Source organism: Chrysoperla carnea, chromosome 2 (genome assembly GCF_905475395.1).
Source record: "Chrysoperla carnea chromosome 2, inChrCarn1.1, whole genome shotgun sequence".
Taxonomy (NCBI): domain Eukaryota; kingdom Metazoa; phylum Arthropoda; class Insecta; order Neuroptera; family Chrysopidae; genus Chrysoperla; species Chrysoperla carnea.
Genome location: NC_058338.1, coordinates 1,709,662 through 1,735,514, shown reverse-complemented (window position 1 = coordinate 1,735,514; position 25,853 = coordinate 1,709,662).

Genomic DNA, 25,853 nt, shown 5'->3' with positions numbered 1-25,853 from the left:
GGGTAAACAGTGATGTTTACGAAAAAATGTTTCAAACAAAAGTTGTTTAATTTTTGATAAGGAACATTTTTTACCTTTAAACTTTTGTTCTACCTCTAACGGTTTACAAGATAGGTCCTACGGACCCAAGACCCAATAGACCTATGATGCTCATTTACGAACTTGACCTCACACTTTACGTCCTGAGTACGCTGTAAAAATTTCAGCTCGATATCTTTTTTCGTTTTTGAGTTATCGTGTCCAAAGACGGACGGACGGACGGACGGACGGACAACCGGAAATGGGCTAATTAGGTGATTTTATGAACACCCATGACAAAATTTTTTTCCTAGCATCATTATTTTTAAGCGTTACAAATTTGGGACTAAACTTAATATACTATGTATATTTCATATATACATGGTATAAAAATGAAATATGAGTTCAGATCAGATTTTCAACCCATTTTCTATGGTAGGCATTAACCTGTATAATTATATAGGAGAATTTAATTGGCGCAGCCGGTAGGTTTTTATATTATAAAAACATTTTCAAACATGAGTTTCTAACGACCGCGACGGTAAAATCTTATCAATAAAAAACTAGGAATTTTACTTCTTCCCGAAGATAAGCGTAAGAACATCCTGTACAAAAGTAGGTATATAATAATATCTGGTAACGATTTGTTAAGCTTATGAATAAAGTTTATTATTACATATGACAGATATATATATTTTTTAATAAAATATCATAGCATATTATATAATAATGTTGGTTAAAAACTATCTACTGTATATATAAATGTATCGTAGGTTCTAGGTTTTAGGTAGGTAGAAGGTTCTATATATTAGGTACTTTGTTTTGTTGGTTATGTATCCATCTATCTAGAATAGATAGTAAATGAAAGAATACAACAACAAAAATTACGAAAAAACTAAATCTGTGTTGTTTACTTCAAACTAAGTATATAATATTATAGAGAGTATGATACAGAATGATTTAAAAGTTACTTAACAATGATATTAGTCAAAGTAGGTCGAACAATAAAATACTATGAAATAAACCACGATATTTTAAGTTAGTCTCAAGTTTGTAACGCTTAAAAATATTGATGGATATGAGTATGGAGGTTAGCGGGCCATGCTCGAGCATCGGGCCTCGCAGCAATGGTTCAGAGCACCTAGCCAAATAGACCCTTGCACTCTATCCCCGCTACGCTTTTCAGTGGCTATTATAATCAACTGATGTACTGAAACCCAGGATTTGCCTAGTGCTGAGTTTCCTAATTTCTTCAGGTTCGACTATGGCCGGACCAAACCATTTCCTTTGCTGTTGTATGAGCGCCGGGCAGTAACAGAGAAAGTGGGGCGATGTTTCTTCAAAAATATTGATACTTGGGTTAAAATTATGATATAGGTGTTCATAAAATCACTTAATTAGTTCATTCCGGTTATCTGTCTGTTTTTCTGTCCGTAATTTATAACGTTCTCAGGAGGAAAAAGATTGAGTTAGAGTTCATAACTGAGCAAGACAGCTTACTTGGATTTTGGGTCCGTTGGACTCATCTTGTAAGCCAGTTAGAGATAGACCAAAAGTTTAAATACAAAAAATGTTCCTTATAAAAGAACTTTTGTTTGAAAAACTTTTTCGTAAACATCACTGCTTACGCGTGAGCGCGCAAATTAGGTTAGAAACATTATAGAATTTGCGTACAGGTATTGTATATATTTTAAATTTATATGTTACATACATTATGTGTTTCATTGCTATAACATATGCTATATTCACAGAGGAAGTAAGAGGAAAGATACTCTTATTCCTTTGTGTGTAAGAGTGGCGGTCTTTCTTTACTTATTGTGTTGATTGCGTTATCAACACTGACTATACATGGCATTTCTACAATTAACTCAGTTAATTGTTTGTATTCACTGGTTTCCTTGAAATGAGAGAGATAATTCTTTGAAATGTACATTTACTTTGCATGTGTTAATAAACTTAATAATCATTTATATACATGAACATAATAAATATATTGTTTTTTAGTAGTTTTTCATTCATTCATTCAGTTGTAGCAGCAGCACTCCAGCCACTCCACACATATTTAGTTTTAGTTTCTCAAAATGAATATCATATTATTATGATGAGAGTTAGTTAGTTTGTTCCCATATTTCTCCTATTCTTCCTTCTCATTATATTTATTATTCCTGTATTCCTGGTCTACCACCATTTATATACATCATATACACATATTTTTTTATTTATTTTTTTTGTATTTTTTTTACTCGAGCTAGTTTTTTTTTGTTTCATATTTGTATTATTAAGTATTATTTTGTATTTGTTGACTGACTATTGTATAATACGTTATAGGCGTTACATACGTGAACGTATATATATATATATATATATGAACGTATGAACGTATGAACGTTTGTACGTATGAACGTATGAACGTATGATATGTAATGTAATAGATGATGAGACTAAATAAGTAATATTTTTATTTGTTTATGTACAAATAGAACTCTATTAATCTGAACATGATTTTTATTATATCAAACTTTTATACGGAATGTTATGGTTTATACAGGGTGGTGCAAAAGTGACCCACATATTTAAAATTGGAGTAATTCTACTATGTTTGATAAAGTAATTCAAAATGTTGATTTTGAAATGGGCTGCAGAAAGACCACAGTTAATTTTGACAGATATCTATCCAGCTGTATACACTGAACTGACAGTTTTTGCCTATATGACATCACATTAGGGCTCGCCCGTAAAAAAAAACATACAGTTATTCCAAAATTAAATTTTAGGCAGGCCAACAGTCCCTATATCTGACTATGATTTTTATTTTTAGACTGAGTGCTATTTATGTCACCACAAAAGTGAAATTGTATGATTAATCGAAAAATTTGCGAAATAAACTAATTTAACACAAAACAAAGCCTTCCTGTTTTAGGGTTGAGTCAATTGACACTGCCACATGCATATTTAACAAGATGTTCTATTTTCAATAGTTCTCAGTGTATTTTGGTGTTAAAAAAACTCCCATACACCAAAACAATAGTCAATTCCAATGTAATTTTGTTGTTGTGGCAAACAAACCTTGGTTCAGTGTAATATTGTGTGATAAGTATGTTTTTGAACCCAATTTCATGATATAACTGAATTATTGAGATATATGGTATAACCTTTAATATTACATCAGAACATATTACACCGGATGTCACTCACTCCCCTAGCATTCTAAAAATGTTTTCAAGTAGTTCGACTGTTTGAGCAATTTGTTTTTGGGGGAAATGATAGTTGAAAGTCTCTTAATCACAATAAACATAGTTTAGGGCCGCTTCCGAGCCAAAATTTTGAATTATTTCATTTTAAAATTGTGACTTTTATCACAGTGAATGAGCTTCAAAAACACATCATGAAGAAAATTTCAAAAAATCTTGGTTTGTGACGCTTTTTCGATATTTTTATACCATTTTTTTTCTTTTATGTCATACAAAATGCCTAGTTTACAATATTTTTCAAGCATTTTCTTACATTTACGTTATACAAATTGCCTAGTTAACCAGTTGACTAGTCTCGTGACTAGTCAAACCATTTTAAATCAACCTAGGAGAACTAGGATCAATCTGTTGTCAGAATAGGATGTTCCCGTTATTGGGTATGTTACAAATTTCGAGCCAACAACAAAAAAACATAGGAATTTTTGATAAGAGGGCCGTCCTATTTAATAGGTTTATTATATACATAATATGTAATCATGATATATTTTTATTATCACTGTAATATGTAGTACTATACATTCTTATTATTATTATCGTCATTATTATACGGTTTTACTGTACTTGTTCACTTAAATCATAGTGTTTATTATATTATATGAACTCCAAAAAAAAGTGTCAACTTTACTTTTTTAATCTTAGGCCATATTTTCTAAGTAGACAGTAATTGATAGTTTTGGCAAGTAGATAATTTGAAAGGGTTCAAGGTTGGAAAATTAAATTACGTTTTAGTTATCTTTTTATCCAGTGTCCAATTAAGGCTCTTGAAACTATGTACTTATCGCACGTTATCGGTTGGATTTGTTTGCTGGTTGAGAGGAAAAAGAATGAAACCAAAAACCGACCATTTTGGACCTTGGTAACCCTGGAAGCTAAAACTTTTTCAAGCAATTCAGATTACCCCGAATTTTGAGAGTACGCACAAATATTTGTATAATTTTTCAATTTGTATTTTTCGTCAAAATTTTTTGTTTTTTCATTAAAAAAAAAGTTGTGAAAGTGAGTCATTAGAAGTTAAAGATAATAGAGATAATTAAAAGTAAGTACATGGAAACTTTAAGTATTTAGAAGATTTAACACAAAATGATGACTATGAACTTTACATTCCTTTCGCTTCTGATGGGAGTTCGAATTTGCTAAACATTCAGCTTTACGACAATTCAAGTAATTTTTTTATTAAAATTTTAGTAAAACGAATTAAAGGAGGCATATTTGAATGTTTCTGACATTTTTCATACATTTGAATGAAAGTATCAACAAGTTTTCATCAAAAATTTTCTCGAAAAATGATTGAAAAATCTTGTATTATGTCACAAAAAGTTCGATAAACAAAAATTATAGAGTGAACTTAGTAAACAACCTTGAAATGTTTTAGATTAAATAAAAAAAATTAAAGAAATATATTTATTGCAGTAAAAAATGCACACAAAAATTTGATACTGGTAAAATTGATATTTTTTTGCGCGTGCTATGCAAAAAAATTTAGGTTTAATCAAAAAGCATAATAATTTCAATCTGTATGTATCTAACTCAATTATACATTTTTTACAAAAAAAAAAATCTAATTCGTAATCCGTAAATTAAACAGAGCGTAAAAATACATATACCTAGTATAAAGGTTCATATACACTAAGCTGTTATGTTATATCTGGTATTAGTATGAGAGTCGATGCTAGTAATTCCTTTTTGATAAAACTAAATTTAAAAAAAACCAGATTCAGTAATTTATAACTTAAATGAAATTTCCACTGACTTGTTTTGGAGAAATCTATGAAACCGTATCATCCATCTAACGTTTTCCCATAAGAAGATGTTAATTATGCCTACTTTTTAAAGGTAAAATTTCGGGTAACTCCCCTCCTCGTCACTGGGACAACTTCTGCAGTAGTCGTGATACACTACTAGGCCCAGGCGTTCAGCATGTCTGCCACCCAGCCAGTGTCCTGTAACAGTCGCAACAACTTTGCTAATAGACGCTCTTGGCAGTGATATAAGATCTTCAGAACGCCTATGATAGTACTCAGACCATATTCATCTTGTAGTATCACAAGTACGTTCCTCCCTCCATCGAAGATTGGCCTCTTTTAAGATATCTTCTTTGAGGAGCAATTTGCAGTTTGCTGAAACTCCCGGATATTTATTGTTGCTTGTGTCCGGCAGCATTCTGTCATTACCAGCAAGCTCGTCGACTTCACAATTTCCGGGAATGTATCTGTGTCCCGGTATCCATACCAGGTTTACATTCATATGGTCTCCTTTGAGGTTAGATAGACTGAGCTATAGAATTTAAGGACTGCTTAAATGTCGGTGAAGATTGTAATGTCCTAGCACCTAAGGGTGTTCAGTCTTATACATTCACATACCTCATGAATAGCCATCACTTCCGCTTGCTATACGCTACAGTGATCCAGCAGTCGAAATAATAGACTAGACGCAGATCGAGATTTTTAGAGAAGACCCCACAACCCATCTTCCTGTAGGATTTACTAGGTTGAGTTTGATGTGATAGTATAAATGTTTAACCAGAATTGCATACAGTTCATATGATTAAAACACAAAATATGAATTATGTATATAAATATTATACTTTTTTGTGTGTTTGTACATTTCGAGGCAAACAGATTTTATATTCGAGACAGAAAAATGATGTCCATATAAACTGTACGCATGAAACAGTAATTGAACATGTACTGTAATGTACCGAACGGTTAGTTATAACGGTAAAACGCTTAGTTTTCGTAATAAAAATTCTTGGAAAAAATGCAATATTCGATTTGAAGAAAAATATGTTATTTTTTTCAATCCCTGAGGGAATTCTCTTAGCTAACACAACTCCTGCGCTACGAATTTTTTTTATTTACTTTATATTTAGAAAATATATATACATTTATACATATTTGGATAGATAGGTATAGTTTTTAAATTTTTGGCACGTTTTTATGTTCGATTAAGTTTTGACGAATGGAAAAATAAAAAGTACTCTCTCTCTTGTAGTGTATAATTCGATAGATAATCGGTATATCGAATCGAATTTATAGACAATATTTTATCAATATGAAATAAAATTATATATTCGATTCGATTTTCTATTGATATTATCCATTTTTTGTTTGTTTTAATAAATTTTTTCATCTTTTTCTAAATTTTTTTTATATTATTTGAGCAGATTTTCTCTTTTTCGATTATCGAAACTCTATTACAATTTCAAAACGTCTGGATACGTTTGTATTTAGAAACGTCTGTATTTAGAATTATCCAGACTAATTTTGTAAGATTTATCACGCCAATGGACATTGTTACATTGAACTTTTCCCAGGGTACTTTATTATAGAAAGATTTTAGCCAAAACGATACAAAAATAAAAACCCTTTTCGATAAGAATGTCTTATTTATAACATATTTAAAACATTGGTCGTATCTCGCATGCATGGTTATAAGGACTTGAAAGACAAACCATTTGCATCAGTTTTGGTTAACATTATTACATTCTAGAAACATGCATGGGTACATGGGCCGATCAATACTGTGTATTCCCATATTGTACGATAATACCCAAACTGTTATCTTTGAGATTAGCTATTTGTTATTCAATTTTATACAGTGAATACAGCTCTGGTTAAGGATGTATGAGCATGGTAGTGGGGGCACAAATTTAAAAATAGATATTTTCAATTTTGATGATAAATTTATATTATTACTTGACGATATAAGACGAAAAGTAAGAATAAAATTTTTCGATATCTGGCTTAATTTTCAAAATATCGAAAATTGAAAATTTTGTTTAATTATTTAGCTTTCGATATTTCGAAAACCAAGACACATATCGAAAAATTTTATTCTTATTTTTCGTCTTCATTCATGAAGTTATAACAAAATTCATCATCAAAGTTGAAAATAAGATAAAAATAATTTCAACCCTTAATCTAAACTGCTCTTACATCCCTTATATGGACGGTGACGCTTAAAGTCTATCGATAATTGCATGTCATGGATTCAGGCTGTATTGCCCTTGACAACTTTTAGTTAAAGCATTTTTCCGTAGGTAGTAATTTATAAAATATGATTATGGTTATTCTGGACGGTAACAGTCTGTATATATAAATGTATATGGTTTGATGTTATCCAAGGATGTGAGAAGCGTAGAAATAACTTGTTCAATATTTACCATTTTAAAGCTTAAAAGCGTTTTAAAATATTCCTGCTGGATTGTTAAAACAAGAAGAATTTCGACTATGTGAATAAGTTGTTCAATTATAATAAAATCATAGCAACAAGCGAACTAAAATAATTCATCAAAATATTGCCCGAATTTGCGTACACACTTTTCTAAACGGGTTTTTTTTTCCTTGGAAAAGTATGTACATTTTTAGAGGCCACAAAAACTTTTATTGTTCTAGTAAAAATCTATTTTAAATTTCCAAAAAGAAAACTTAAAAAACTTTGATTTTTGACGCTTTTTGATATTTTTAGAGCATGTGCGTTATACAAATTGCCTAGTTTACGATATGGTAGGAACATTCTCTGATATTTACGTCATACAAATTGCTTAGTTGACTAGTTGACTAGTCAAATGTGACAGCCGAACCACTTTAATAAAAACAAGTGAAAACAAACAATTGACTGAGTTAATTGTTGAAATACCATGCATAGTCAGTGTTGATATCTTTATCAAATTACACATACAAACATGTGACACATACATAACTGATAATCAAGTATAGTACCTATTATAAAATTTCCGCCTAATTGGCGCCCTCACGGGTAAACAGTGATGTTTATGAAAAAATTTTTCAAACAAAAGTTTTTTAGTTTTTGATAAGGAACATTTTTTACATTTAAACTTTTGTTCTATCTCTAACGGTTTACAAGATGGGTCCTACGGACCCAAGACCCAATTGACCTATGATGCTCATTTACGAACTTGACCTCAATTTTTACGTCCTGAGTACGCTGTAAAAATTTCAGCTCGATATTTTTTTTCGTTTTTGAGTTATCGTATCCACAGACGTACGGACAACCGGAAATGGACTAATTAGGTGATTTTATGAACACCTATGACAAAATTTTTTTCCTAGCATCAATATTTTTAAGCGTTACAAACTTGGGACTAAACTTAATATACTATGTATATTTCATATATACATGGTATAAAAACTATTTTTTAAGATACACCTGTTCAAAAAAAATCAAACCACCTACATGATATGTTAATCAGATATCAATTCTATATAATAATGTAAAGAAATAAAAATTTAAATAAAAACATCTTAATTAAATATAAATTAATAGCATTCAAACATTATTTTCTTATGTTTTACCACATTTCTAAGGTCCGTCATATGGGTCTGTCGTAATGAATGACCCATGTTCGACATAAAATACAAATAAAAAAAATTATGTAATCTGATTTTATAATCTAACCTATGTTTTTCTTTTCAAAATCAATTTCGTAAAAAATGTATTAAATAAAAAAACATTACAAATATTGATTTTAATCTTAAAAATTTTTTAATGTTATTTTTTTTTAAATAATGTACCATTTTTTTTTGGGAACATCACACAGTACTTCCATAAATATAGTTTAGCTATCACATTATTTCCTTGAGTAAAATTTACAAAATTTAAAAAAACCCCCGACAAATTTAGGAGTTCAACGCCAATTTTTAAGTTTTTTTTGGTATGGGGCCCTAGCTCTCCATTAAATTACCTTTCAAACAAAATCAAAATCGGTTCATCCGTTTAAGCGCTCGATGCCACAAACAGACAGACACACAAACAGCCACACACACATAGCAGTCAAACTTAAAACACCCCTTTTTTTAAGTTTGGGAGTCAAAAATTGTACATCAAAAATGAAAAATAAATAATTTTTGATATCGCTTTTATACGAAACCCAAGCTGAATTTTTTTTTTCTGATAATGTGTACCAGAAATGCACCAGGCCAACCTGTTGTTAAAGGGGATGAAATTTAATATCAAACTCCCGTTATCTAATAACATAAAAGTTTTTTTTCACCCTCTAATGGAATGCATATATATAGATATCTCCATACAAACATGTAAAGTTGTTTTTAACAATTCGTGGAGAAGAGGACTTTGAGGGTTAAGGTCAATAGCTTTCTAATGAAATATATTTTGTGAAAATTTTTTACTAATCCGTTAGAACTCGCGTCAATCGCTAGGTAATCGTTAATCGCGTGCAGAGAGATTTGCTCACTCGTTCAGCATATGCGTCTTTTCTTTAACTTTGTAGATCATAACCTCTACATAATTTTATATAAATTTATTTTTTAATGTACTAACTAATTAAAAATAACCTGAACAAGTTCCAACATCAGATTGGAAAAAGACAATCCCCCGCGTGTGACAGATGCGAAGAAAATTCAGAAGAAACATCGATCCACTTTCTCTGTTACTGCCCGGCGCTCATACAGCAGCGAAGGAAATAGATTGGTCCGGCCATAGTCGAACCAGAAAAAATTAGGAAACTCAGCGCTAGGCAAATCCTAGGTTTCAGTACATCAGTTGGCTATAATAGCCACTGAAAAGTGTATCGGGGATAGAGTACAAGGGTCTATTTGGTTAGGTGCTCTGAACCATTGTTTCGAGGTGCGATGCTTGAGCATGGCCCGCTAACCTCCATACCCATACCCATACCCAACTAATTAAAAATAGTTTCGTTACGTGATTATTGAATGATGTTTGAGAATGAAATTATTAGATCAGGGAAATAATTTCAATTATTTAATTCATTTTAACTAATTTCACCAATATTTTCTATCACAAGTGTTAATTTACTGAGTCCGACTTATATTCAATTAACAAAAATAGAATATTTCTCGACATTAGAGAAATTCTCACAATTTTTTGAAGAACTTAGAAAAAATATTTTTTAAAGAAACTGTAGATAAGTTGAAAATATCTGAAATATCTGAAAATATCTGAGTGTTCTTAGAGGAACGTGGAAGTATTCTAATTAATTTTGATTTTCGAGTTCGATAAACAAGAACTTTCAATCAGACATGTTAACTAACATACTCAATAGATCTTATCTTGTTCGTTCGCTCTCTTTGGTATATAAAAATCTCTTCAGATGTCATTTATTTTTACTACATGATATTAAATCCTTCATCACTTCAACACAACACACACAGTCACTTCACAGACCTGATGGTGGAGGCTGGAAGGGCTGAATTCATATGGTTACATAACACAACGAAGAAGACATGATACACATACAAAAAAAAAACACAACCATCTTTTGATAGATTTTCAATAAGTTAATATACTTGTTTTATTCAAATCTACATTTTAGAAGAAGGTATCATAATCTGTGTAGATTTTTTCTGTGGAATTAAGTAAAAAATATCTTATACAGGGCGTTCTGTTATTAACTGTAGATCGTTGGCCTACAGAATAAGCTCATAAAGACGAACAAAAAAGCTCTTTACCAAATTTCGATCTGAGGCCAGATTCGGGAGATTTACCTATGGGAAAATAGACAGATTTATGAATTCACAAACGTATCAAATTCATGAAATTAGTAGGTGTCACTTAGAGGAGACTATCATAAAACAATAATTGATTTAATTGGGTAGTGAATACTAAAAAAAAAATATTTTGTTATTATTTATAAAGAAAACAAAAATATAAGTCACCAATAGCCAGTTAGATGTGGGAGGTATCAAATTATATATTAATATAGGTACGGGGCAGAGGGGAATAAATTGTGTAATTGTGTAACAGAACACAAAAGCTTAAACATTGTATCACTTTACAACTTCAACTCACAACATACATACTTTGGTTTGTGTCGGTGTATGTGTATTTCAACAACGGACAATTGTCCGTCTTGCCAAATATATGCCTAACGTATGTGATATTCGCACAATTAGTTCCGTACAACACTTAATTTACCAATAAACGTAGTGTAAGTTTTAATGGGTTAGTTTTTATAATAACAAAAGTAGCCAAATAGAGTTTTTTTTGTAATAATTTTGCATTTAGGGACGCCTTCCACTATGATCAAACACATCTTCTCTTTAAGTAGTGTTTTATTGGTTTCATTCAAAATGTTATTGAACTGTGATTCGCTAAAGATATATTAATTTATTTTGTTAATTATCTCGTAAAGTAGACCTCATATCCAAAAGTGGAAAATAACTTTTTCCTTCGTTTTTATGAGCATATTCTGCAGGATAACGATATGCAGTCAATAACAGAACAGCCTGTATATATGGGAATAATTACTTTCAAAACATTACATATTCGTCTGAAATAAATGAATCTACATATTTAAATTCGTTCATTTCTTATAAAAAGCATAAAACATAAAACATAAATACATAAATATATGTACATAAAACATAAAACATAACGATATATGTTTTAAACAAAACATAAATGTTTAATGATCCTGATTTTATATTGGGTTTGGTTTACAATACATAAATATTATTCTAATATTACACAATACAAGTCTTGTTAGTCATGTTTTAAGTCTTGGATTTGATTTGAGTACTTTTGTTGCGAGTAATGTTTATTATTGATCGAAAGTTATAGATCTTATCCTGAAAATTATAATTAATGAGTATTTAAGGTGTTTCGGAAAGTTACCAATATTTTTTTACTTTTTAGTGCATATTAATTTGTTTTGGAAAAGTTTTTCTTTTGAAGTCGGTTTTCTTTTTGTTAAAAGTTTTTTTTATTTTGTGATTTTAAGTGAACCTGAAGTGCACTAACTAATTTATTACTAAAAAAAGAATCATGGAAATCGGTTGGCGTGATTTTGAGTAATTCGTCCTCTTGTCGTGCATACTTAATGCAAATTTAAGACTTTTATGATTTTCTCATGGATGCCGTTATCAGAACTCGATCAAAATGAAGTGAAGTTCATAAAAATCGGTTCACCCAGTCGAAAGTTCTGAGATAACAAACATAAAAAACATAAAAAAAAATACAGTCGAATTGATAACCTCCTCCTTTTTTGTTTGAAGTCGGTTAAAAATGTTTTTACTTTTTACATAAAAATTTTTTATCAATATTCCTCAAGTTTTAATCAAGAACTGTGAATAAAAATGAATAATTTCTTTAATTAAAAAGTTATTGAACTATCGTCTAACGTTCATATCCATTACGCTTTATTATAAGTGTTTTTTGATATATATTCAGTGTGAAGAGTGGAAGCATGGGGTAGGTAGTGTGTAAAAGTATAAGCTACCAACAAATGATTTATTGAGAGAAGTTTTACAATCTTTATGAAAAGTATATGTAATGTAATGTAATGTAAGTATGAACAGATTTTTTAAATTATATACAAATCACATAAATATTGTGAAAAGTACAGGATGATTCGCATAAAAATGTAAAACTAGACTTGAGACACTTGAACAAAATTTGAAAGTGAAATTAAAAATTGATTAAAAAACGTAGAAGTTATAAACATTCAAAGATTGGTACCCATCTCCTTTTTTAGCAAAACAAAGTTTTATATGTATTTTATATCTATGATGATATAGTACAATGACGTCACTAACCGATATCTTTCTCTTTATTTAATTAAGGATTTTTAATCGTTCATATTTTGCGTAGTTCTGAAGATTTTTAAAAACCAACCGTGCAGTGAGAATTCTTCATCTGAAGTGATAAAAAAATTTAGTCAACAAGCCTATTCGTTCCAGAATACGTACAATCATAAAGTGATTCGGCTGTTTGAGCAAGTACGGTGAATGTCCATGTTGCTTTTTGCGGTAAATGACAGTTCAAGGTTCCTTGATCACAATAAACACAGTTTTGGGGTAAAATTTTGAATGATTTCATTTTGAAATTGTGATCACAGATGACGCTTTTTCGATATTTTCTTACATTTACGTCATACAAATTACCTATTTGACTGGTTGACAAGTCACGTGACAGCCGAACCACTTTTATAGACTGTTGGACTGCTCCAAAGATCTATCATTTTTGAATGCCACATCAATAATTAAGAAACTTTTAGTAAATATTATTAAAATCATAATTAAGAATTCAAATTAAAATATTGAATATTATTTTTTATAAAACAGAACACATTACATAACATTACACCACTAATGATATCATGGTTTGTTTTCTATGTTCTATAAACAAAAATATAATAACAAAAAGTAAAATTGTATATAAAGTGTATATAATACCAAACAAATGACGTAGTACATACATATGCAATGTTCGTATGTTGTGCTTGTATGTATCTAAGTATGGTATGTATATTTGTCGTTACATACAGATTTCATATTGTTTTTTGTTCGAGGTAAAGGTGTTACAGGTACCATCTATGTAGAAAGGATACTTATTGCTACACAGCCAACTCTCGTAAATAGATAAAGGAGATCATGGACGTTCCAAAAAAAAGTGTGATTTCAATCGGATCGGATCTTAGTAATGTACAAATGAGAAACGAAAAATTTGTTTCACATTTGTCTAAAAGTTGTTTAACAAAGTAACATAGCGTCAAGAAGTTCAAAACCCCAGTTCATTTGGTGAGCAAGCTTGCAGTTTCGAGAGAAAAACGAAATTTTGGAGCAATTTTTGACCTCGAAAACTACACGATACGAAATTTTTTGCCGACATTATTATGTAAGTATAGGCGTGAACGCAATACTGTATGGTTTCGATGATTTTGATTTGCTATAAAATTTTAAGCACAGATGATTTTACCATTAAATGTATCGGAGCTGATATCTGTATGGGTGTTAGGCCCATACTGACTGGTGGCAATAGTTCTGGCAAAGAGTACTATCAAACGCTGTAATATCTTTCACTAATGGTACTAATGCCATATCAGCAATGTTTATTAAAATGAGCAGTGTGACAACAAACATAGCGTTTACATCGATACTGAATAGGATCGTAGTTTAATAATGCGTATTGATAAACGTGCCAAAAATCATAGCGGGAAAAAGAAGTAGCTTTGCAACATCTGCAATGTAGTTTAGGACTCAAGATCATACTGTCAAGTTGAACTTTCTTTTTTCTAATAACAGTAAAAAAATTTCACGTCTATGGTGAACTTAAAAATCTATACCGAACACAAATGTTGTTATGTAGTTGTTATACAAAGTATCGACTTTGTGTATTGTTTAGCGTAGAATAGAGTACGTACGTTCGACGAGTTCGAAGCAAGTTCGAATATAGAGAGTCAGTCGATACTTTAAACATATATATATATATGTATATATTTAGTATGTGTTATTATAGAAGCTTGTGAAATAGGATTTATTCCTGTTCGATGAAGATGAACGATCCATCCAAGGATTGTTTGTTTGTTTGTTTGTTTGTTTGTTGAATGTGAGGAGATAGAAGTGTAAGTGATCTGCTTGCTTCACTCTTGTCTAAACGGAATAATGATTACTTATATCATGATGTGTATTCTAAATGTGTATAAATATACAAGATGTAACAGACAATGCACACATTGCGAAAGACTGGGATACACTGTATATTCTTGTAAATTATATGGAAGATAAGATCTACGGAACTTCCACGAAATTATCGGATACAAAAATCACTTCTTAGATGTTTGTGTATTGGGGGAGATCAAGGAGATTGAAAATTAGTCCCTAAGGAAGACCTCTCTACATTTATTACCATGAAAGAAAGAACCATGAGAGAAAAGAGAAGAGAAAGAAAAAAGCCATGCTAATAGTTTAGATCAGCCAGTGATCATACCTGAGTAGAAAATGCCTTAGCAAAAATAGGGAAGAAATTATAATGAACCTTCTTTGTTCCCTGAGCAGTTCTTACGTTAGGACAACTATTATTTGGCTTGAAATCAAATCCCTCTGACTATAAATTTTTCAAACGTCAAGAAATAGTGAGACTTGCAATGACTTAATCCCCACTTTTTATGTCTCATTTAAAATGAGTCAGCAATCTAGTTTTAATATAATCTTTGAATGAATATCACATATTTATTCTTCATAGATGGTGTACATTCTATAAACAATTTAATATGACGATCATGTGACGTTACCCATCTATTTACTCCACCAACTCTCCCACACAATTCTAACAACAACAACATCACCTTTTACACTGTGTTACTCACTAAACAAATTCTATAAATGTATCTGTTTTAACCCTCTGTTGGCCTCCAATACAATACGAAACAATACTTATTGAAGTGCACAAAATAAATATTGGACAGAGTGTCTTAAAAAAAACAAATCGTAACTCATTAAAATCCACCGCAGAGTATTTTCATAAAAATTCTTCAGGAAAGAGCTGAGTAGTCCTAACGAATCTTTCTTTCAGAAAAAAATGGCCATGAATTGTTTTATATTTACTATTTAAAATTTTTACAGAAATCTATAATTTATGCTTCAAAATGATAATCACACATAGAGCAGTAAAATGTCAGAATAGATTGCTGTACAGTTTCATTCAAATCCATTCCTTAGATTTTGCGTGAAAGCGTACTAAACAAACAAACAAACATCCCTACTTTCGCATTTATAATATATTGGAATAGCTATTACAACAGCGTTATCTGAAAATCTTACATTTTTTTTAAATTAAAAAATAATTGGCGCAGTCGGTAGGACTTCATTATTTTCATAACAATTATAGCAAATTCTTAAATTATAATTTTTGAAATACTCGGTGTTTAGAAAGTTTACGATTATGAATGTCATACATGAATCTGTTTTAGAAAATGATCTGATTGTGTACCTCGAACAGAACCTCGAATAGGTGTACATACCGTATGTAGTATATATCTCTATTTATACATATAAATATTACTTAGATAGTTATGTCACGTAGATAAGTTAGAATTCTACCTCGATATATTATTTTCTTTGAGTATTTATTGGTTCGAAAACTATTCAATGACAATCAATTCAAGTATATAGATGTATGTGTGTGTACGAATGTATTTCGAGGATCGTCTTCGAATTGTGTTATTAGTTGTATATCTACTCAGAAAAAATATTTTACTGTGATTCTGATTAGAATGCTTTTATTTCCTCGGTTGTGGGTTATTATGATTTCGTGAAGAATGTCAGTGATTTCGAAACTTACCATCATAACATTAATATTCAAAGAGAAATTTATTTCTTTTCATATCAAATTTTTATGTACTTACGAAAGGATTTCGAATATTTTATCTTGACCATATATTTTGTCTAATAAAATTGAAAAATGTTAAAAAAAACAGGCAGAACAATTTTAACAGTTTAACAGTCCTGACTGTCGTTTTTCCAAGCCTGAGAATCTCTGAGAACTTCGAAGAAATTAATTACTTTTGGCGAACCGCCAAATAAAAAAATTTGAAGTACTAACTTGTACTTACGTAGCGAAACTATACAGAAGAATAATTAGACATACCTGCAATAGAAGAAAAAATTCTAGTTAGATAAATTTGATTTAGAAAAAATGTTTTTTATAACAAATAAATTTAATTCTGCAAAAATTTTATTTTTATATTTACAAAGTTCTAGCAATTGAAGTTATATTATCCGATCAATCATTCAAAATTACCCAGTATACAATTATATTTATTATTTTCTATCTTAATAATCTTAACAATTTAAAATTCATTCTCGAAAATACGTTTCCCAGAATCAGTAAATTTAATAAATCTATCTTGTGAGTAGAAAGCGAATCCTTATATATTTTTTTTATAAATAATCCCCATTGTCTTGGATTAATGTTGTATATATATTTATTTTTTTTTATTCGAATAAGCAATAAATATATACTTTATCTTTCTAGTTATTCGAAAATAGCTACTCTACGAATATCGAATTGTTTTTAAGTACGTTTATTTTATTTGTACGCAAAATAAAATGGAATACACGGCTTTGATCGGTCTTAAAGATACCTCTTTGATAATAATTTTTGAACAGTTTTTTAATAACATATTTTTGAGTTAACTAAGCAAAATATTATTTATCAATGTTTATAAATCACTCCACATAAATATACTCTAGGTCAATGAAATTGAATCACTTTAAAACAACTAAAAATTGAATAATTTTCAATAAAAACTGTTATGGTCTTTAGAGAATACTACAGTTTTTCTCCAATTGGATTTGCGTTTTCTAGTCGTATGATTTTTCGTTCGAGATATGAGCATATTTGTAAGCAAAGTCTACACAATTTTACTAATTTTCTGTTGATAGACTATTAATAATAATATACTACCTACCAGCTGCGCCAATTATTTGTATATTTGCAAATTCCCTCATAACTTGACAACGAAAAATCGGAGAGTTGGAAACGAACATCAAATTGGAAGGGAAAATATAACTCTTGAAAGTACGTAATAGTTTTCCTAGAAAGGCTGTGGTAAGTGCCGTGCATCAAAAGAAACACTGAATCATTTTTTTTAAATGTCTTGATTTTCCGATGCCCATTACAACACTTTGAGTTCTAGAGTATACGGAAATAACTTATCTTCAAGTTCACTTCTCCAACCTTAAAAGAAGCCCTGGAAGAGTTAAAAAAAACCGGGGATAACAAAGTTACATGATTATAAATATTGTGTTAAACAAAAATTGTTGCCACTTTTTGAGTGTATTTTTGGTATCATATTTTTTGAATCGTTTTGTACAATTATATAAACAAAAATAATAAAAATAATGACCATTATTGATTGAAATCTTTGTATACATTTATTTATATCAGTATATCAGTTATTTTTTTTTTTTTTTTGGTTTTTCTGTTCTTATTCGGTTCTTGGGATGGATATATTCTTTCTTTTTATTTATGATTCTTGCTTGCATAGAACCAAGAAAAGATATCCCGAAGGATATTAGAATGAGCCAGCAGTGCTGTGCTGTGTGTGTTTTGTTGCTTTCTTATTTATTATATTTATTATAAAGATACATCAAACATTTTATTCGAACTTTCGTATTCGTACAAATAATATTCTTCATGAATAGATAACTTTTATTGAATTCGAAGAATTCGAATATTATATGTTTTTATTAAATTTTCCAATCTATGTGTATCATATTTTCCATAATAGATTATATATATAAAGCAAAAAACTTTCTAATCTTCTATTATATAAGTCTACGGCTATAGAGAGTATTTAACCAATTCAAGTTAGAAAAGACAGAAATTGGAATACAGCACCATAAAAAATTTTTACTGTATTGATAGTTTATTTGGCTGACTCTTATAACAAGTAAATTTACAAAGTCAACGATCTCAATACTTAATTCAAGAAGATAGGTATTTGAAAGGTTAACAAATAAAGTATAGCAAGGAAATATTTTCTTAGTTAAGCAAAATGTTTACTTCATTTCAGAAAGCTTTTAAAAAACGCTTTATGATAGCTGTGACGATAGCCGTCTTAAAATAAACCAATCTACTTATATTGAAAAAATTATTGGCGCAGTCGGTAGGGGATTATAACTATCTCATTTTCCTTCTATTAAAGTTTTCAGACACGGATTTTTTTTTCCGGGATCTTTGAAAAATTTAAATTTCACAACAAGCTCAAATACACAAATAATTTGGCCCAACTCTGAACAAACAAATGTGTCCATAGCCCGAAACCTTGAAAATTGCTACCTGGTACGATGTCGGGCTATAAATATCCGACCCTTAGACGCCCCACTGAAAGAGATTTGTAGAGAACGTGGCCAAGGGAGGGAAAGGCCTAGTAACTGGCAGTTCTATTTGGTGCCTTTTTTTGAGGCTAAACAGCAGTCCATCAACTCTTCTTAAATGAATGGCTAATAATTCGTCTGGCCGTAGACTTATTATATAAATATTAAAATGTTTTAATAACAACAAAACTTTGTTAGATAATTATCCTTAAAGGAACAAACAAAAATTTGTTTTACTGTTTATAAAGAAATATATTCACAAAACAATTAGAATTCGAGGAAAAACTTGTAAAACTTATATTCCCATAGCTTATATATGGTTCATGCTTGTTTTTTTTTCTTAAGAATTCAATTTTGTTTTCCAGAAAATCCATTTTCTTTAAAATTAGGGCTTGAAATTTTAGACAAACATCAAACCAAAAATGAACTTTAGTCAACAAAACTTTTTTAAACCCAACTAAAAATCCGTTCAGAATAAATAATCACAATATTTCACATTTTAAAGATTGTAGTGTATTCCGATTTCGATTTGCTTGTGTTTCATTGCATTCTTTTCATTTTCGTGTATTTTTATATTAAAAATGATATTTTTACACAAAAATATTTAAACAATTTTGTATATAAGATTGCTATAAGTGAACGCCTGAACGTCTGAACGTCTGAACGTCTTTTATTGGATGGAAAATGTACAAATAATAAATTGTTAAACAATATTTCACTTTTCTTTTTTTTTTGCCATCAATAGCAAAAGAAAATTGTTGAAAAATTTTAGTAATATTTTTAGTAGTTTACTTTTAAACAAACAAAATTTTATTTCAAAGCATGTTAATTACAAAAAAATAAGGATTATTTCCTTTCAGAGACAATCATGGAAATGTGATCTAAATTGTACAGCCCCTCTAAATAACATAACATAGAATATCATTTGATTACTCGGTACCTGACTTGAACTGCTTTGTGATAAGATGGAAGATATCTCGGAAATTACGTATCGGACAAAATTTGGTAAATAACTTTTTCGTTCATTTTTGTGAGCTTAATCTCATAGTAAAATTTTCTACAACTAATTTAAGGACACCCTGTATGGTAAAATATGTTGTTAGGTTCCAAATTTTTATTTAGAAAGATATTTTCAATATAATTTTCTCAAATTTAATCAACAATATTTAATGAAAAGGACAATAAATTCTATAATAATTAATTATTAAAAAAAAAAAACATCCTTTAAAATTGAATACCTGACTGTTTGATCATAATAATAATTAATATTAAATTAACTCTCACTAAAATATTTATTATTTATTAAAGAATTAAAATTAATAACAAAACACTTTAATTATTGGTTAATATAGAAAAGGTTTCATTTTCAATTTTACAATAGAAAATTCAATCTAAATAAAATTAATGATTTTATTATTTAGGTATTGAAAATATTTTAGGCTGCCTTTTTGTTATTCAGTTCGAACAATTCGAAGTTAATTTACGATATTAAAGTAGTCTCACAAATTGGAAAATTTTCATAATTAAATATCCTTTGTGTGATTTTATTATAAACTGGGGGAGGATTCAAGAAAGAATGATTGAATTAATCAAAGGATATTGATTTATGATTTAATAATAAAAGAAATTATTAATAATATTTATTTAATTTAATAATTTTTTATTTATGTATTCAACAATAATTATTTAATTTATTCCCGTTTTTTTTATATTGAATGAATAAACTAACCTTGAGACAAAGTGGGAATGAATGGAGATAATCAAAAATAGCTTTTGCAAAGTCGATCAAAATTTTTAATTTCTTTTATAAAAAGTTTCCATAGGACTGTAAAATTGTAGTGTACTGTGTCAGATCAACCTTAATATCTCAGAGGTTTTGATTCCAGTAAAATTCAATACAACAAGTGAAAACAAACAATTGACTGAGTTAATTGTTGAAATACCATGCATAGTCAGTGTTGATTTCTTTATCACATAACACATACAAACATGTGACACATACATAACTGATAATAAAGTATAGCACATATTATAAAATTTCCGCTTAATTGGCACCCTCACGGGTAAACAGTGATGTTTACGAAAAAATGTTTCAAACAAAAGTTGTTTAATTTTTGATAAGGAACATTTTTTATATTTAAACTTTTGTTCTATCTCTAACGGTTTAGAAGATGGGTCTTACGGTCCCAAGACCCAATTGACCTATGATGCTCATTTACGAACTTGACCTCACTTTTTACGTCCTGAGTACGCTGTAAAAATTTCAGCTCGATATCTTTTTTCGTTTTTGAGTTATCGTGTCCACAGACGGACGGACGGACGGATGGATGGATGGACAACCGGAAATGGACTAATTAGGTGATTTTATAAACAGCTATAACAAAATTTTTTTCCTAGCATCATTATTTTTAAGCGTTACAAACTTGGGACTAAATTTAATATACTATGTATATTTCATATATACATGGTATAAAAATGAAAGTCGTTTTGTCACTCATTCTTCGAAATATTTATCGAAATTAAACGAATATTTTAAATAGATAAATAAAATAATTGTATTTTTTCTTCGTTTCGTTTTTTTTTCGGTTTATTCTAGCATATTAAAATACACTGCATTCAAATAAAAAAATTAGGTTAATAAAGTTTAAAATATTTAAAAGATGAGAGCTTGTAAGAAGCTCTATAGAGCTTTACCAGACCAGTTCTCTTCTCATTATGGTAATAAATTGGAAAATAAAATTAACTTTTTTTTTTGTGTTATTTCATTCTTTTCATTCATTGGATCGTAATCATAATCATCATAATAGTCATAATCGGTAGCTATTAGGTAAAGTGGAAGGTTCAATTCGTTATTCGCTATGTTATGTATGTGTAGTGAATGGAAAAATTATCTTTTTCCTTCAATGTGTGTAATTCGAAAATTCTACCTTCTATAAATGGCACTGGCTTTTATATATAACACTGTTTTATAAGAAAATTGTGTAATTTTATTTGTAAAGTCTCTTCAATTTTTCTATATTCGTTTATAATATAGGTCTGTTTTAACTTTTTTGAAAAAAAACAACGAGAGGGGTTGTGGGACACCCGGTTGGAACTATGTATCGTATTTTCGTAAATTATAAATGTTGCGCTTACTTATTATTTTTTATACCATGTATATATGAAATATACATAGTATATTAAGTTTAGTCCCAAGTTTGTAATGCTTAAAAATAATGATGCTAGGAAAAGAATTTTGTCATAGGTGTTCATAAAATCACCTAATTAGTCCATTTCCGGTTGTCCGTCCGTCCGTCCGTCTGTGGACACGATAACTCAAAAACGAAAAAATATATCGAGCTGAAATTTTTACAGCGTACTCAGGACGTAAAAAGTGAGGACAAGTTCGTAAATGAGCATCATAGGTCAACTGGGTCTTGGGTCCGTAAGACCCATCTTGTAAACCGTTAGAGATAGAACAAAAGTTTAAATGTAAAAAATGTTCCTTATCAAAAATTAAACAACTTTTGTTTGAAACATTTTTTCGTAAACATCACTGTTTACTCGTGAGGGCGCCAAGTAGGCGGAAATTTTATAATATGTACTATACTTGATTATCAGTTATGTATGTGTCACATGTTTGTATGTGTAATGTGATAAAGAAATCAACACTGACTATGCATGGTATTTCAACAATTAACTCAGTCAATTGTTTGTTTTCACTTGTTTCTTCTGTCTATTAGTTAAAATATTCAGTGTGACTTGTAGTCGATTTGCTATAAAAAAAACAGAATTCCAAAAAAATGAAAAATATACAACAAGATAAAAATTAAATGCGATAGGGAACATAAATAAAATTTCAAATATTCTGGAACATTTTCATTTTGTGAGTATCGAAATACCTTCATGAAAATTGATTAAAAGCGGATACTATATTTTCGTAATTATTCCCGTAAGTTTATTATACAAGTGAAAACGCACCCCAAATATGTATTACGTGGGCGTTTTGTAACAAGCTAGCATTACTTAGTAGCATTATTATTAAACATTAGAAACGTAAATGAGATGAATAATACCCAATGGTACTCCTTAGCTCTCTTATCAACCAACCCCTCTGCTCTTGGAGTAATAAGTAGGAAATATAAAGAATATATATATATATATATAAAAAAAAAACATACACCAGAGTTATGTTTGTTGATAGACAGCTTCATTGCTCACTGTTAGTAGCTAACTTGAGCTAATACTAGCTAACAGATACATGCTGCTAACACTATAGAGCACTGAGCATAGAGCTAGGGGACTTGATAAGAAGAGAAGAGGCACACTTGCAAACAATGAAATACACCTTCTTTTCATAATAACACATAAATGAAAAAAACAAACCATGGTGGAAATGGCCATTATGGGCCTCACCTATAACTTTCTGCTAAATCTGTATTCCTTGATCGTGGGTGATGACCGTGAATTAAGCAAAATGCTGCTAACGCAGATGCTGATGGGCTGATCATGTAGTTTGCCAGACAAATATGACTGGCATCTACGCTCTCAGATTCAAGACATACTGCCTTTCTTCTTAAGTTAAATAATAGAAGAATCCTCCGAAATTCAGTCATCTTAAACTAAGCACTCGCAAACCTTCCAGCTCCGATAAAAATATGGTGGCAATAGGAAACAACAGGATAGTTTCCTAGTGTCGAATTTGCCGCATTAACCATAAAATTGTAAAACTAGATTTGAAAAGTTATAAACATTCAAAGATCATTGTCTGTGCCTTTTTTAAAAACAAAATTTTATATGTAATATCTATGGCAATACCGTGAAATGACGTCACTAGTCGATATGTTCCTCTTTGTTTAATTAGGAGTTATAAATCGTAGCATGAAAATTCTTCATCTGAAATGATAAAAAAAAGTCAACATTCTCAAGGATTTCAAAAGAAAAAAAAATTGGATTTCGATTTACAATCGAAAGGCGAAAACAATAACTTTCTATCAAAAAGTTTAAAAAAAAATTTATACACACCAAGCTTTCTCTCGTACTGTCAAATTATTCGTTGCGTATAGCTCATTGCTTTCGTAGTGAGGTAGTCATTCGATTGTCACATAACACTCTGTAATTTAAAAAAAAGAATCTCCACTTCACTTCACTTCCCATGATCATGTGATCACTAATAATAATCTCGAAAGTGTGCGAAAGAAAAATGTTTGTTCATTTGTTTTATTCCTAAGGTTTACTTACTTTCTCCTTTTTTTTTGTGAAGAAGAAATGAAAAATTCGCACGTTTACACCTTTTAAAAGTGTCGGAGGTTTTTTTTTCTTCTAGTAGAATGAAAAATGACCTGGTTTCCTTCCGTACAGTGACCTGGTTTAAAAAAAGATTCTTTATACGGGAGAAGTCAGCGAAAATGAAGTAAACGTGTTACTGGCGGGAAAACAACGCATTTTGTGTGGTAAATAGAATATTCCAGAATCGGAAATATGATACTACTTATTTTTCTCAAGTCAAATTCACGAAACTTAATCTAAAATTTAAGGAAAAAGAGTTGTTAAACTATTTTCTTGGTCTTATCAAGCACCAAAAACAGGAAATATCGCTGACAACTTTGTCAAAAATGCCAGTATTTTTGTTGGTTTGACGACTCAGATATTGTTTTGTAGAGATAGTTGTGGCAGAAAACTTGGGCTTAGAAGCCTTTGGATGAAAGAGAAACATACGCGTTCATTGTGCTTGCCAGCGGTCTTCCTAAGAAGTGGTTTGGAGAACAAAACAAAGTCAGGACAGAACTCGTTTTGTCTAATAATGGACCTAAGGTCAATCTTCATGCAGTATAGACCAAGAAATATCTTTAATTCCAAAATAAAGTAGATCTTTTTCGGTTTAAAACAGATGCCATTGAAGCTCCCAACTAAGTTTTTAATTTGTGCATAAAGGGGTGTAGTTGATCGTTTCCTTTCCAAATGTGCCAGTATTTTAGCCAACCATCTTTATTCCTTAAAAATCCCGACATTGTTCGTAATTGCAATAGGGTATTATACTTAAGAGAAGAGATACTCTGTAAAAAGAAAGACAGTTTTATTTATTCGCGAAGACAAAATACTAATTAAAACAAGTTTATGACTTGTGTTAATTAAAGCGTTGATAGTTGTTAACACAGAAAATATATTTAAAGTACTATTTTCAGGTAATCTTCTTCTTGTCTTGACTCCCTTTTTTTACGATCTACTCAACAAACCCTGGAGAACAACGAACAAGGGACACAAAACACACCAAATATATATAAAAGTACAAGTAAAACGAATTTATTAAGATCAGTTTGAAATACACCTAATTTGACATATTACATTGTCTTTAGAATTTCAATACATCACACACTACTCTCGCGAAATGAAATACGTGGTGTCAACACCGAGGGGGACGTGTGCAGAACGAGGGGTGGGATGGGATGTTGAGAGTATTTTCCTCTCTAAACTAAAACCTTGTAACAGCCATACTAAACCAACTCTCAATATATCTCATTCGTTTCCTTTACTAAGCTTAGAGAGCTTTCGTCGTGTGTGTGTGTATGCTATATTGGGGGGTGTTTTCTACTCTCGTTCTACCGAATTTTCTAGCATGGTACAGTGTTCGCAGTTTATCTTCGTTCGCTATGTTTGTAGAGTTAGATATGCGGGAGAATATCTCTCAATATATTTGTGATGACACTCATTCAGCAGTTTTTTTTTCTTCTTCCCGTTTTTGTTTTTTCATTGGGAATGTAAACTGAATGGTAAAGAAAATGGCGTTAAATTTTTTGCATCTTTCTACAAAGCAGGCAAAGTAATTAGAAAAAATTCAGTTCGCGTGACAGCACCCTTTTTGTTAAATGACCAATACACATTTGAAACTTTCTGAGTGGCTTCCTTTTGGCGAGTTTACCAAACTTTCTCCGATGATACTCGTCAATATATTTTACTAACTACGCATTACAGAATCTGTTATTTTATACCGCGTATTTAGGAGCTC